Here is a 16,264-nt window from a genome sequence, read left to right as displayed (position 1 = left end):
TCAGAGCAGAAGTAATAACTCCTTACTGGGCAGGTCCACGTGACTCCAAGCATCCATAAATAGTCCCTCTACTGTAGAAGGCATCCTTTTCCTGGCTTCCCACTTACCCATTCCAATCATATTTGACTCGTCAAATGACAGGCTCTGAAGCTGTATAGTCTGCCAGTAGAACTGTTTTTTTTACAAATGCAAAGTTCTCTCTTATTTGTTATTTTAATGCATGCAACTGTTAATCCATATCAGCCTTTGTTAGCCTTAAAAAAATTCTAATCTCATCTTTCTCTGGGTGTCTCATCATTAGTAACATCATCATTAAACCCTGTGTGGCATCCCTGACGCACCATTGCGATGCTCAGGGGAGATAAGGCAATCTGGAAGTCCAACTACTTTCTTTAGATCATCTAACTTCCGGAGGGTTGGCCAAAATGCTTCACTGTGGAAGTAGAAAATGTGGGCAGGTGCAGCAGGTGCGCCTGTCCCTGTGAGGGAAGGTTGTGATGCTGATGGACAAGGACACCATGATGCACAAGGCCATTCGGGTCAACTAGAAAACAACCTAGCTCCACAGAAACTGTTGTCTCATATCCTGGGAATGTGGGCTTTGTATTCATCAAAGAGGAACTCACAGGTTGTGGCCATGGTGCTGGCTCCATTACACTGTGTGCAGTCATTGTGCCGGCTCGTACTTGAGAAGACTTCTTTATTCCAAAACTTAGGCGTTATCACTAAATTCTCCAGAGGTACCATTGAAAATCTGAATGACGTGCACCTGATTAAAACTGGAGACAAAAGTTGGAGGCAGTGACGCTGCTTTGCTGAATGTCCTGACTATCTTCCCCTTCTCCTTTGGGCTGATTATCCAGCAGGTGTTTGACAAAGGCAGCATTTACAACCCGGAAATGCGTGACAACACAGAGCAGACTCTGCACTCTCACTTCCTAGAGGCAGTCTGAAATGCTGCCAGTATTTGTCTGCAGACTGGTTACTGACTGTTGCCTCACTGCCACACTCTCTCAGCAATACATTCAAGCAGGTCCTGGCTTTGTCTGTGGAGACTGAGTTTGCCTTTCCGCTTGCTGAAATGCTCGAGGCCTTTGTGACTGATCCAGCTCCGTTCTGTAGCTGCTACCCTATGGCTGGGGCCACCAAAGCTGCTCTTACTGTGACTGCAGCCCAAACCAAGACTGAAACCAAAGAAGTCAAAGGAATCAGAGGAGGATATGGGATTTTGTCTCTTTGATCAATCCCCTCAATGCAACCAGCTCAGCCAGCTTAATTTGAGAAACTTGGAAATAAAGGCTTACTTCTCTTATAAAAATCTAATGACATAGCAATTCCCTTGCCAGTGTTTCAAATTCTAAGGAAAACATTATTTTTATGATTTGAGATATGTGCAACATTTAATGTCTATTATTTAACTGTTATTTATTGACTGCATTTCAAATGTGTTGTGACATTTTTCCATAATTTTATTAATAATGTTTCAAATGCATTATAGGAAGTATAGTTATATTTAACTATAGGACAATAGAAAATTCCAATTATTATTGCCAAGGTGAAAATTGAAAATGATATTAACAAATATATTTGACAAATAGGGAAAATTAATTTAGTAACTTAATGCATTTTTAAAGTTCCAGTCACTAGAAAGGTAAAATGATGCAGCCCTGCTCTGGAGAGTCACAGGAGATAACAGAGGGAAGCAGGCTTAGAAGAGAATAGTTGCCATCAAGTTGTAACCAGCTAGTATGTGCAATGTATGGGGTAGGTTTCAGTTCTGCCATACAGAATCCCCCCAAACAGACAAACTTCAATTTTTGTTCTTTCTATTAAAGACATAAGTAATAATTCACAATGTTTCTATTTTAGTATAGTGGTGCACACCTACAATCACAACCCTTGAGAGCTAATACATGAAGACATTAAGTTTAAGGTTAATTTGAGCTACACAGTGAGCTATTTTTTTCTTGAAAAAAATCTAGCAACCTTGGAATCTACTAGGATACTTTTCTTTAAGCCATTAGTGAATAATTACAATAAAAGGTGGGGGTGCTTTCAATGTAGCCCCAGCTTTGGGCATGAATCTTGAACTGATTGAAATAATATCAGTCTTGCTGTTGTCCATTGAAATAATATGGTCTCTCCATACGACTAAACTTAATCCAACACTCTTGAGAGCCCACCCATAGCTATGGATATGTTATTTGTAAGTTTGTTCTGAGGGTCTAATATGAATTACCCTGCTTTGGTTTCTATACAAGATTAAAAACCTTCATTGTGCTTGTCTTTCATATTTCATTTCTTTATTAGAGGAAAAAATAGAAGCTCACTAAAAATATAAGAGAAAATAAGCACTAAAAGGACACTTTCCAAACCTTTCTCTTTCTTTCTTTCTTTCTTTCTTTCTTTCTTTCTTTCTTTCTTTCTTTCTTTCTTTCCTTCCTTCCTTCCTTCCTTCTTTCTCTCTCTCTCTCTCTCTCTCTCTCCTTCCCTCCCTCCCTCCCTCCCTTCCTTCCTTCCTTTTTTCCTCCCTCCCTTCCTACTTTCTTTCTTTCTTTCTTTCTTTCTTTCTTTCTTTCTTTCTTTCTTTCCTTCCTTCCTTCCTTCCTTCCTTCCTTCCTTCTCTCTCTCTCTCTCTCTCTCCCTCCCTCCCTCCCTCCCTCCCTCCCTTCCTTCCTTCCTTCCTTCCTTTTTTCCTCCCTCCCTCCTTCCTTCCTTCCTTCCTTCCTTTCTTTCTTTCTTTCTTTCTTTCTTTCTTTCTTTCTTTCTTTCTTTCTTTCTTTCTTTCTTTTTTTTCATTCTTTGGTGTCTAATGTGTATATTATGCACATGTACATGTGGATGCAAGTATGAACTCCAGGGATTCTTTGTTTCTCTAGCAACAACTGAGATTACGTGTGTGTGTGTGTGTGTGTGTGTGCCATCAAGCCCAGCTTTTTATATCGGGGATAGGGATTTGAACTCAGGTCTTCATGCTTACATACAGATTAATTCACCAGCAAAGCCATCTCCCTAGCCTCGGATCTATCCATTTTTCAAAACACAAAGTTCACTCTATTAATTAACTAAAGGACAGCTTTTGTTTTTTGTAAAATTTCAGGATCTTGTCTTCCACTTCTTACTATTTCTCAACTTAAAATTTTAGGGTGTACTTTTAATTTTTCCTGGCATACTTACAATAGCCTCCTAAAGGCAAGCCCACATCCTTATTTTTATCTTTAGTCAAAATTTGCCATCAGTGTACTCATAGCCACTACACATTATTGTATCATCACTTGGTATATGATTTGAGATTTACTTTCACATATTGGGTCTTCCTGAAAGCAACCCTTTAAGATTATTTCTTATAATTTATATGCTTCAGTGTCATGTATCAGATATTCATCTTCTTCTTGCTTTATATCAGTAGATTCTCATTTTTTGATTCCCCAAGCATCATTGAGAATCTGAGTAAAATTTGTTCACTAACTCCAAGAACATGCCCTTGAGTGTGGACTGAAAGTTCTACACTATTTAAACTAATTCACAAGAAGCTCTCCTTTGTTCTACACAATGTTATAATCTTGACATACCACCAATATGCTAATTCATAAATTTGTACATTCAGCTAATATCTATTTGACCCATTTGCCAGACTTCTATCCAACTGTCTACTGGGTTTTCCTCATGTCTTTCTAATGTATAAAATTCTGTGTGTTCAAAAGTAGCTTATCTTCTAAACCTGTGCCTACTTCTTTCCTCTTTATTATAGAACATCACCTAATTAGAGGCAGAACCTCTCATTTTATCTCCCTCAGTCAATCAGAACATCTGATGCCATCTTCAGGATTCTGTCTTCAGGATGTCTTTTTCAATACCTCAGAATTTTTCTCCATCCTAGTGATTATCAACTTTGCCCATGTAAATCTCCTTTCCTCCCTCTCCCTCTCCCTCTCCCTCTCCCTCTCCCTCTCCCTCTCCCTCTCCCTCTCCCTCTCCCTCTCCCTCTCCCTCTCCCTCTCCCTCTCCCTCTCCCTCTCCCTCTCCCTCTCCCTTTCCCTCTCCCTCTCCCTGGCTGTCTCTATCTGTCCCTCTTCCTCTCCCTGGCTGTCTCTATCTGTCCCTCCCCTTTCCTCTTTCCTTCCCTTCCTCCTGTAGCTATGATCTGAAGCTTTTTTGATTGTTATTATTACATATTATTTATTTATTTGTGAGCACGTATGCACGTGGCTGTGTGTGTGCACGTGCGTACGTGTGTGTGTGTGTGTGTGTGTGTGTGTGTGTGTGTGTGTGTGTGTGTGTGGTGTGCTCATGTGAGTGCATATGTTAGTGCTCCTATGGTTGAAGGACAACTTGCTGATATCCTACTAGTCTCTCCTTTAGCCACATGGATCCTGGGATTGAATTCAGGTTTTCAGGCTTGGTGGCAGGTGGTACATTTACCCACTGAGCCTTTGGCCTTCAGCTCTTATCTTGAATAATATAATTCCTGTATCTATGAAAATTAAATTCTTTCAAATTCTGTTTAGGCATCACAATGATTTAAGAAAAATTTGAAAGTGTTTTTGTTAACCAGAAATCTGAAAATAAACCCTGAAACCAAGTAGTACTTTAGTAATTACTTAAAACTGGTGTATAATGTACAACTGCTACTCAACTTATGATGTAAAAACATTCTATGAACACATACAAGAAAAATATCCTATTAGAAAATGAATTTAATTCACATAACTTACCCTAGCACTGTAGTTAGGCAAACACTCTGCACTAGAAACCACCTTGCCCCAAGAGCTGTTTCTCACCATGGCAATTCCCCTCCATTTTGTCCCCTCCTCTTCCTCTACCTCCTTCTTCTCTTAATATTCCCTCTTTTATTAATAAATGCATGCTAAACAAGCATGACCACTGACCTATAGTTCCAGCTCTACTTTATGGCAATTTCTTAACTGCATTTCTGGATGTTTGTTTGTTTGTTTGTTTGTTTGTTTGTTTTTATCAATGCTATAGCTTTTTTCTTTGATTGTCATACATATTTTCCTTCTAATAGTTTATCATTATCTATTCATTTTGTTGTTTTATAAGACATTGCTTTGCTGGGTAGCCCTGGTTAACCTGAATTTAAAGCAATCATTCTCCTAATTCAACCTCCTAAATTCTAGGATTACAGGCATCTATTACCATGCCCAGATTTGCTCCTTTGATTAGATGGAATGTATTGTTTAGCAATTTTGTCAGATCAGAAAGAGGTAGAGATATAGGATGAAAAACACAGTACTTTATCTGTGTGGCTGCTTTCCACACTTGTCAGAAAATTTTTGTCTTGGACTTTCTAATAACATGAATAGAAAATCTAAGACTATGCTCAACTCTCCCCTGTGTGGAAACCTTGTCTGCTGTCATATACTTCTTTATAAAAGAAAGTGTTTAATACCTTTGTTTTCTGGGAGATTATAAGAGTCTTGGGATAGGGATGGTTTCTGTTTGGATAGTTTTTTTTTCTGTTTACATGATGTACTCTATGTGAGAATACTTTGAAATATTAAAAACCAAAGTAAGACACTGCTCTCTCTCTATAAGATTTCACACATGAATATCATGGAGAATCAGAGTCCTGGAAAAGGAGAGGAAGCTCATGTTGCTGAGGTTGGACCTGCAGCAGACCATCCTGTAGGTTGTTGGAAGGTTTCTCTGTGGGCACTGGCTTCCTACTCCCACATATAGATGGTCAGAGAACTATACAGTGTAAACTGTGTATGCTGATCTTGGAAACGTCATAGTTAGTAGAGTCTAAAACCCTTCGTGTTTCTTTGTTCAGAAACTACTCAATCTGAAATATGATCTTTCTGTGGCTTTCCACTACTTACGGCAATATTTTCATCTTTTAGTAGAAAGCTTTCAAATATTATTACATCTTTGGAGGAAAAGGGAAAGGGAAAGAAATTCCACATCCCAGTGAGTAGGTCAAAAATTATGAAAAAAAGAATATAACATAACTTTTAGAAAAGGCATAGAATTATTATGAAACTGCATCTTTTTCTAAAGAATTTAATGTATCTTTTGTGGAGAATTTAAAAAGGACTGAGAAAAAAATCTCTCTGCTTTTCAGTGATTTTAAGCTCTTTGATTGGAGTTATTTGATACTTTAGAAGATAATTATGGGACCTGGATTCTCTGCTATAGCCAGAATTCTTCTTGCTAGAAAGATTGAACAGGATAAAATTACGGGCCAGACGACAAAGAAAGTTATTGAAGGCTATTGCCCCTATTTCAAAATGAGAAAACACTTGTTAGTGCCAAAAAATTCTCCAAGGCTTTTTATTTTAATTATAAACATGAGTTGCAGTCAGAGCCACTGGGTATCATTCTCTGAGCACAGTTCTATTGAAGGCTGGATAAACTTCCATGATGTGCATAAATAGGTGCATGAGCATCTAGAAGACTAACCCAGCCCGTTGCAGGACCCCCATAGATCCTTTGACACTGGACTGACAGCCACAGCAATCTCAAATGCAGACTGGAGATTGTTTTCAAATGAAGTCACATATACAGCTGTCTGGTCTACTGACAGAATTGAAAAATGTCCACTGTGTCACCTTAAACTTATGCCTTTCCACCTGCACATCACCACTGACAGCACAAATCAAGCTTTGGGGTTCCCACCTGCACCATTACTATCTATTCTCTAAAGGACAATTCCAATGATCTTTTTAAAAGGCATATGTCATAACTACCTACCAACACATTCATTCCTATTGAATTCAGAATTGAGCCAATAATCTTTAGTAGAACTTACAAGGATCTATGTGATGTGACCAGTGCTTACTGTGGTGGTTTAAGTAAGAAACATCCCCCATAGTCTCAACAAGACACAGGGAAATCTGGGTAATGAAGTCCAAAACAATCCAACAATATGTACCTCAAAGGAGTGCTGTTGGTTTCATAATCCAGTACACCACGTGTATCAGAAACTTCTGAATTAGACACATTAGCCGAAGGCAGAAGTGATCAACACAGTTACTCAAGCTACAGAAGATATTTGCTTAGTTGTTTTGTTTACATAGAAGCTGAAAACAGAAAATACATTTCTCTTTTCGTTTTGTTTTCAAATATTCTTATTCCTAGAGAGTATATTTTGACCCTTTTCACTCTACCCATCTAGCTTCCCACAGATCCACCACTTTTCACTTTTGTATCCTTTTCTATTTTTTTTTTTTTGTAACAAACCAATCTAGACAAATTTAAGAGTAGATTTTTAAAGTCATAAGTACACTTTTATGCTTCTATGATTTAGGTATTTTTTTATAATTTAGTTTTGATAGGAAACTAACTTAATTTTCTCTGAACAACTTGCATTTTCAGTTTCTTCCTTCAACCTTCCCCCTTAAGTTCAGAACACACAGAGCATTTGAATAGAAAGAATCACTCATTTTCCTCTTCAAAGCAGAGAATCAGTTTGGAAACAAAAAACAAATCAAACCTTACACAACTGATCCTGAGTTTAGTTAAGATGAGTTTCTCGGCAGCTATAGGATGGAGGGGCTTAGCTAAGTTTACTTGGCCATTAGTTTTGTATTTGTTCCTATGTACGGTTAATGTCATTTCATGTAAACTTTCGCAAGCAGCAGCAGTTTTAAAACACATAATTCTGAAAGCATTGGGACATGAGGTCAATATGTACTCTTCCTTGGGATAAACGCTGACCAGAAGACACCAAGCATGTCAGTCATAAATCCATCCTCATTACCATAAAGCAACATTTCATCCAAACAGTCTAAATAAACTAAATTGCTATTGAAAATCTATTAGCAATACCACCCATGCTTCCTAAAATGCTGTTCTGCCCTTATTTAGTTTTGACTCTCATAGAATGACAGGACTGCACACATTGTCTTGTGTCACCTTAAAGATTATCAGTGAGCTAGCATCCACATTCCTATTATTTTAGAATATTTATTCAATTTCAAAATGTTTATTTTCCTAAATTTAAACATATTTAATATGCACAGGCAATTAAATCCTTTAATATCATTTTCTAATGGGCTGACTGTAATGAGTTTATTCTGTAGGAAAACAAATGGAAACATTACAACCAGTTCATTTCAGTTTATATGGCCTATAAGAAAGATTTATTTGAGGTAAAGAGAAATTGCCTTCAGAGAATTAGTGAATGAGTTTCATTTTCAGTATAATATCAAAAAGATAATAGTAATAGTTACATGAGAAGGCATTTTTTTGGGTAAGAGAATTCATAAATTTTTCCAATTGGGTCTTTTTTGTCTTTATGACTGACAAAGATCTGAGGGATGCTATTGTTACTGTCATATTCTGTTGACTATATACCTAAATTTCTTTTCAGCCTAACATCAAAATTTGAATTGACATCACAAACTGTCAATTATCTTGAGCACCAACTTGTGTGGGCTACAAAAAGTATTTATTCTAAAACAGCACGTATTCCACCATAGAATTCTCATAGAACAAAACATTTTCATCTTAAAAAATAAGAGATCAGAAGCTGTTAGCTTGTTCTGTATGTAGACATTTGAGTTAAGTTGGTGTGAAGCTTATTTCATTTTTTAGTTTTCTTTTCTTTCATCCCTTGATTTCTTTTCCCTTTCTCCCTGTGTCCCTCTTCCTTTTCTTCCTCCCTTTCCTTTCTTGTTTTAAATGGATGGACTTCTAATCCTCCTATCTCCATCTGCCAAGAGATGGGATTACACTCAATTCAAGATTTCTTCCTGGTTGCTTCAGTTTCTAAAAATATGCTTAATCTCTGTATTTTGTCTGTCTGATCGGTTAGGTTGAGATGCTGGAGAATGGGCTACATGTGGTAGTGAAGCACTTTACCAATGAGCCACATTCATCCTTTCGTTTTTCATTTTTAAGACGTCAACATATTGAATAAAAGCCTTTATATCTTAACAGAAAGGCCACAATAATTTTTCCCAACAAATGAATTCCACCTTCAGGTCTATCCATTTGAATCAGTTGATAAATTAGTTTATATTAAAAACAAAACAAAACAAAACAAAACAAGTGTTTGCCTACTAATCCTAAGATTCCAAGATTTAAACTTTTTAACCATAATTTCATTGTTTTAAACAAATCTGTGGCCGAAAGATGTATTAAATTTGCTTTTCTATTGCTGTTGCTTTGGTTTGTACATTTATTAAAAATCAATGCAACAGAAATTATCCTGCCTGATCCTGGTCTCTATACCATACCAGTTACCACTGAGCCTTACATTCCAGACTCCAGGGTTCTAGATATATCTGATTTGTATCCAAGGCCTAGTTTAGAGAAAGCAAAATTTTGAATAATTGTGGGAAATATGAATTAAAGAATACCAGACCTAATAATATATTAGAATAGATCTTCCCTGGTAAATAGAGGATTGTAATAGTTCTAAGAATGGAATTTAATACATGTTTTTCCCTATCTCTTGAGCTATTCTGAGCATTACTGAGAATCATCACAGAGCACACAGAAGATTCTAGAAGAAAGATAAGTGTGAGCAAACCTAAGTGTGCTAACTGACATGCAAATTATGGTACTCCTTCGGCTCTAATTTATGTTTTTCAAAGATTCTTACAACATCCATTTCTTTCTATCTTCTGAACAAAAATAGCTATGACTTCTTTGCAAAACATGAGAATCTCCTCACTGCCTTAGGCCTGTTTACCCACAAGCTCGTTTTCAAGGGACTATGTGAATTTCTTTGCAGTTACCCCAGTTACCCTAGTTGGAACTGAATTTGATTAATATTATCAAAATGAAAGTGGCAGTTATGCTCGGTAGTTAATAATTTGGCTGTTCATAATGTTATAGAAGCTCATGATCATACATGTGTGTCAGGAAAGAGATCATATATTGAAACACTTCTATTGAGATCCTCTTTGGAGAGGAACAGAGGCATCCCCTCGACTACATGATTCCATTTTCTCCTTAGAGGCAAACACCAGTGCCAGTTTCAATCCTGACATCAGTGCTCTTAAGAAGATCTCAGGGCCGCCCAAGTGCATGTTTCTTGGCCACCTGTATCTGTCCAAGAAAATGCCCTGGAGTGAGCAGGCTTCATTATGGCCTTGGCAAAACACCAGCATGCACCAGCTGCATGGGGGACTGCTCAGCCCCCTGCCCAGAGAAGAGGAATATAAGTCGTCAGTCTTCCTTTATGGGTTTTCATTAACTCTCTTCTAATCTATAGCATTAATTCTTGGACTTCTGGGAAAACAGAGTTCTCTAATCCGAAAATCTTAAAGGCAAACATCTTTCTTTTCAAATCTACTTCTGGAATCTTTGGCCTTTGAAAGTAACATTCACAGCAGATTTAAAATATCCACTATTTGCACAGGACAAGGCAATGGTTCATCTTTCCATCCAGTTACCTGTTATCTGAATGCACCAAATTAGCTAGGGGGACCAGCATGGGGGGCAGGGTGGGAATCTGTTACTTCAGTTAGATTTACAGGGACTCCTTGTAAACAGGGTGCTAAAAAGTGTGCTGGATTTTTTTTTAACCTTTTGTGACACACAACAGAGCTGTGAAATCAGTGAATTAAATAGTTCCAGTCCCCTGGGCATACATGAGCAATGGCATAAAATAGGCAGCACCCATTAGAACATTACTGTTACGGAGCAGATGGACAGCTTCAGGTTCAGTCCTTTGTCCTTACTTCAGAATGGGGCCGGACTGGGAAACGACTGTAAATTTTCTCAAAAGAGATGAATAGGAAAGCTGTTAACTTTTTTCTTATTTAAAAAAAAAGAAACCTGGAAAAAGTCCAAATTACACATTTTGCAGCTCTGACTGCAGTTCTTCAGCGTTGCTGCAAAACATCTGTAGGTGGCTAAGCGCTCCCCACCTCCTTTCCCAAAATGGAATAGCTCATTCCCGGCATGCTGTCCAATGCCTGCAAAGACATATGTTTACCAAACCAGTCCACGACCATATGTGTGCCGCAGTTTCTCCACAGCGTACTGCACGTGAGTTGATTGGCTTAACACACGAGATGCAGAATGGAGATGCAAGCAGGATTGGAGATTGAGAAGGAAGGAAAATGTGGGAGCAATAAAAAAAAAGAGGAGAAAGAGGGCGAGAATTATTTTTCATTGTACTTTTCAAGCATGCTCCCTTTGCGGTAAATGTTGATGAGAAAATTCCCAGTCATATCATAGCAGTTTTCCTACAATGCAGAAAATTCAAGCACAAATTAGATGATCTATGTCCTTCAGATGCTTGAACTTCTAATCATCCTGAAGCTTATTCATACGATAAATGACAAGTTTATCTAATGAAACAAACCATTTGAGTTTTAATGTTAAAGTCAGATCTAGGATGTTTAGTACATTTTGAAAATTTTCAATATAGAACCTCAAATGCAACATATTCTTGCTAGAGCCAGGAAATAATTCTATCCATCAAAGAGGGAAAAAAATCATAACTTTTTATATAGTTCTTAGATCTATTTAAATAGTTGTGAACTCTAAAATGATTCTTTATAATAATAAAAATACATTTTAGCAAAAATGAATTTCTGTATAATATTTTATTCAAAAGTTTTTGTTCTGTACATTTAATTATTTAAATAAAACATCAATGAGACAAATTGCTGGTCATGCATGTCTTCTAAATATCGATATGCAAAGATTAATAAACTGAAATATATGTTTTATTTTAAAAGGGCTTTATTAATGAAAAATAAGGTATGCCTTTTGAAAAGTAAAGAACTTAATATAAATATCTAATATGAAGCTAGTATGTTTAATGAGTAATTACAGTACAAAAATGCGTGAGAATTTACCAAGTTTCATCTCTCCTCCTTTTTTCTAACATTCAGAACTATTTATAGTCAGTTTATAGATTTAGACAAAGCTTCGAAATAGCTAGAATGCCTCACTACAAGCAACTCTCTTAGGTTTCTGTAGGATTTACAGTTTACCCTTTGAATAGATGCCCATACTTAATACATTTTAACTTCTTCCTTTTAATTTCATTACACCAGTTACAAAAATGAAAGAAAACATCTACTACTGCTCTGGTATGTCGCAGTGTTGTCATGGTCCACAAGCCAGGTGCATCCCTTCTACCTGGAAGGAAATAAAAAACCATCTGGAAGAACATATTAACCTGCAGTGTTGATGGCTTCAGAGAACCAAAGCAAATAGTTTGTGATTTAAAATAATTTGCATTCTCAGAAAAAAAGAAAGCTAGACATGAAGTCTTTTGCATGGGTCTAACACTTTGAAGACATTTAACACTATAATTTCTGACCTTCCCTACTTTCCTACTGTGTTATATTGTTAATAGATGCAGTGGTTTGGATAACCAGTTCCTTATTTGTGATGAACTAGCAGGTACTCCACAAGGGTCTTCAGACAGATGGTGGGGCAGAATCCTTTGGTTTCTATATAGGTATTTCAGTGGATATTTGGTGGATCACTTTCCATGTCACAGTGTTAAGTTGTTTCAGAGTCTTGTTTTTTTCTTGTGATTTTTGTTTTGTTTTATCCCCCACCCCCACCCCTGCCACTAACTACTAACTTCCTTTTTATTGCTTTCAATGCCAATTCTGCTATGCATTCCTGGAAAAAAGTTATTATTTCATTGAAGTGAAAATAGGATTATTTAATAATAGCAAATCAATGTCTTATGGTGATAAAGGGATAGTGATTTAACCTTTATCTGGGCATTTCAAGGCAGAGAAAACAGAGACTTTTTCAGGCTGGGCTGCAATTCCATGCATTAAGTTTCAAAGGAATAAAAGTCTGTTTTCCAGTGCATTTACCAACTCCTAGAAAGAGACAAAAGTAAAGATTTTTATACGCCCAGTGATTTCCATGGGGGAATATTTTGTTGATAAATCTATGAAAATCATGCACATTTCTCCTTCACAGGCACAGGAGGTCTCAAGGCAGCTTAGTTTACACATATAGGTTTGTTGTTTACCCCTCAAAATTATATTGATGGATATAAACTCTGTTTAAGATAATATATAAATTCAGATAATTTTGCAAATTATTATTTAACAGCTTAAAATTGCAACCTATTGGATTAAAACTGTGTGAAGTTTGTGCTACTTTTCATGATCTTTCTCTAAATCTTCCAGAATAGAAAATCAGTCTGCAATATTAGAGACGAGAAATACGCTTACAACTCTGACAAAAGCAAAGCGTTACTTGGAATACAGACCCAAGTCGAAAAGATTTCAAAACAAATTTGGATCTGAGATGAAACTGCATGCCAAAATGCAGACTGGTTACTACCAACCACAAATGGGGTTTTCTCAGCTGAATCTCTAAAAGTTGCTGGGCACAGGCCTACCTGAGAACCTCTGAGGCCCTTATCAGGACTGTCTGTTTCTACTCCCCAGACACACGTCTCTGACCTTCTCAACTATTTTTACAATTGTGAGGGAGTGGGGCTCTAAAATTCGAGTTCAGTGTACAGAGAGTTAATTTAAATTTGATAACAAATGGCTCTGCTGCAGAAATGAATGCAGCCTGGCAACTTCAACAGGGAACCCTTCAGAGGGCCTCAATTATGTATGCAGCTTCTTTGAGAAATAGTTTCACACATCTGACCCAAAGACCACTATGTTGTTGCCATGAAATAAAACTGTACGTCTGCATTGTTTCATTTCTGGGCCCTGTACACAGTGCCAGACTCGAGGACTCCCCCACTCTGCGCATGCGTGTTCACATGCTCGCACAAACCCCTTTATTATCGTTCTGCTTCTATTTTTCAAGTACGGTGACTGTATCAATATAATTGTCACATACATAATGGCTCCTGATTACTTTTATATGTTATAAAAAAAATCTGATTTTAACTGCCAGACTGTTCTGGTCAAAATCAGGAAAACTAAAGGAGAGGAAAGGGTTAACCAACCCACACTATTTCAATTTTTTTCAAAATGGCTGCTTTGTCTGTGTGCATACACCAATAGCAAATGCCCTTCTGTTATTGTACAGCCAATTTGATGTGTCAAGTATTCATATGCTAATAACGGTACAGTTTCTCACTTTTTCACAGATAAATGGTAAAGATTGTTACAGACAGTGAAACACAAGAATAAACAGCTTTTATTTCAGGCACGATAAATTACTTTCCATTCAAATCACAAGCCACGCATGCTGCTGACCATCTTGTTTCCATTCACTGCTCGTTTGCCTTCTGGGTGTGTTTCTTTAGAATAGTTTGAAAATATTTAACAGATATGGACAGAGTTGTTGCTAATGACTTGATTGCATTAATGCGCTTTCTAGTCATTTCCTCGCTCAAAGCTCATTTTTGTATTCCGTTATTACAGTGGGAGAAAAGTTTGATGGGAATTCTGACACTGTTTCCCTAACATAGTACAATCAAATCTTTTTAAAGCTGGGCAATGACAATATTTGAAGAACAGATATTTTCCTTTAGGTTAGCAGAGATGTCATTTAGTAAATAGTATAACTTAAAAAGAGACACTTGAAGGAAATGTCAAGTTGGGTCAGAACAAACTAGAATCAATTCCATTTTCCCAGATATAAATCTGTTTTGAAGGATTGAATTTGTTAAATACATATGACTAAGACATAATATCAACTTATTGTTGATATAGAAAAATCACATCAAAGGTGAGGGTGGGTGTGGAGAGAGGAGGTAGTGTAAGGAGAAGAATTTCCTAGCCTTTAAACATACATTTCTAAAAGAATGCACTTATAACCATACTACCATTGAAATTTCAAGTCAAAAGAAACACTTTTGATTACTTTTTCACCACTTTGCTTATGAACCCAGGATATAATACGTGTCCTCTATGGTTAAAATGTAAAACACCTTTTAAAGCTGATGATACATTCTTCAGGTATGTCTTAAATGTGCTTTCTTGTGACTGTCTTTTTTCTGATCTTTGTACGTGACCATTTTGATCTCATGTTTGAGCCCCTGTAATTGTTACTGATGCTTGTATTAATTGCCTGTTTGATGAGAAAGCATGCAAAATTAAATAAATAAACATCTAGAAAAGTAACTCAGTTCATTGCCAGGCTGAAGATTGCAGCTTTTAAAAGTAGGTCATATAAAGGCTTTCTTTCTAATTGATTAAAATTAAATACAGAATGCGGAGGATGGAAAGAGAATAGGATTAAGTTAGAGCCTTGGAATACACAATCTCAGTGATTGTGAACGTCTACCTTGAGACATTATAGATTACAAAGTTAACTATGACATCAGGTCAGTGAGAGTACAGCCGCTAATTGTCAACAGGAGATGGAGTTTTACACACTCTCACCAGAAAAAGACTGTTTTCAAAAAGCAATATTCAATTCTTTTCTCTGACCTCCAAAATATTGAGAATTCTTATCACATCATATCAGCAAATCAATTAAATTAGTCATTAATTTTATGTTAAAGTTAATCAAGAGATTTTTTTCCACCAGAAAGCTCTACAAATAATCCATAAAAGTTCCCCTCTTTTCCACTTATAACACCATTGTTAAGCCTACAATAAATGAAACCAATGGCAAATATGTATTTCAACCTGCCGTTTATATGCACATAACTCTCTGGGCCACATGAAGATTAGGTATGAAATACTAACCTTTTACTTTGTCAGATGCTCATCAAAAAATGACTGTGTGTAAATTTATCAAGGTTGAAATAAAGTAGGACACCAGCGACTAGCTCACAAGCTAATTTAAAATGCAATCTATGCTTCATATTCCACAATACTATGATTGTGTTATTAATAAGTGTTTTTAATTTACTATAATGACTAAACAATAGTGTTTTGTCCATTTTTTTTCTTTACCTATGTTATCTCTCTTTAATTGGGTAGATACAATTAGGCCTTCTCAGCTCTGGATCATTATTTATTTATTTATTTATTTATTTATTGCTTTAAATTCTCATCCTTAATGTAATCATCACCATGGGCACAAGCCTGGGAATGCACCCAGGGCTTTACGTTCCCTGCCTGTATTTCTTGTTTCTATCATTTCCTCATCAGTGCTATTCCCATATGCTTTGGGAGCTGGCCCTTTTAGAGCAGAGGTTTTGTTTTTGGTTTTGTTTTTTTTGTTTTGGTTTTGTTTTGTTTTGTTTTTAAGAAAAAAACAACAAAACAAACGAACAGCATACTCAGGCTGGATAGGTAGCTCTGCAGTCTAGAGTGGTACCTCTGTGGCCTAGCACAGACACTGCTCTGTAAAGAACCAGAGTTTGGTTCCCAGTACCCATGATGTGTAGCTCACAACCTCCGGTAACTGCAGATCTGGGGAATCTGTCTGGGCTTCTTGGGTG

The 16,264-nt window shown here is 36.8% G+C and overlaps 1 pseudogene; it reads left to right on the top strand.

Annotated features, from left to right (window-relative positions):
* The first annotated feature begins 302 nt into the window (after positions 1–302).
* On the top strand, positions 303–1,331 carry Gm8447 (annotated as a pseudogene).
* Positions 1,332–16,264: the final 14,933 nt, after the last annotated feature.

The sequence above is a fragment of the Mus musculus genome, chromosome 13, assembly GCF_000001635.26.
Source record: "Mus musculus strain C57BL/6J chromosome 13, GRCm38.p6 C57BL/6J".
NCBI classification, from domain to species: Eukaryota; Metazoa; Chordata; class Mammalia; order Rodentia; family Muridae; genus Mus; species Mus musculus.
This window is presented reverse-complemented; position numbering and strand designations above follow the sequence as displayed.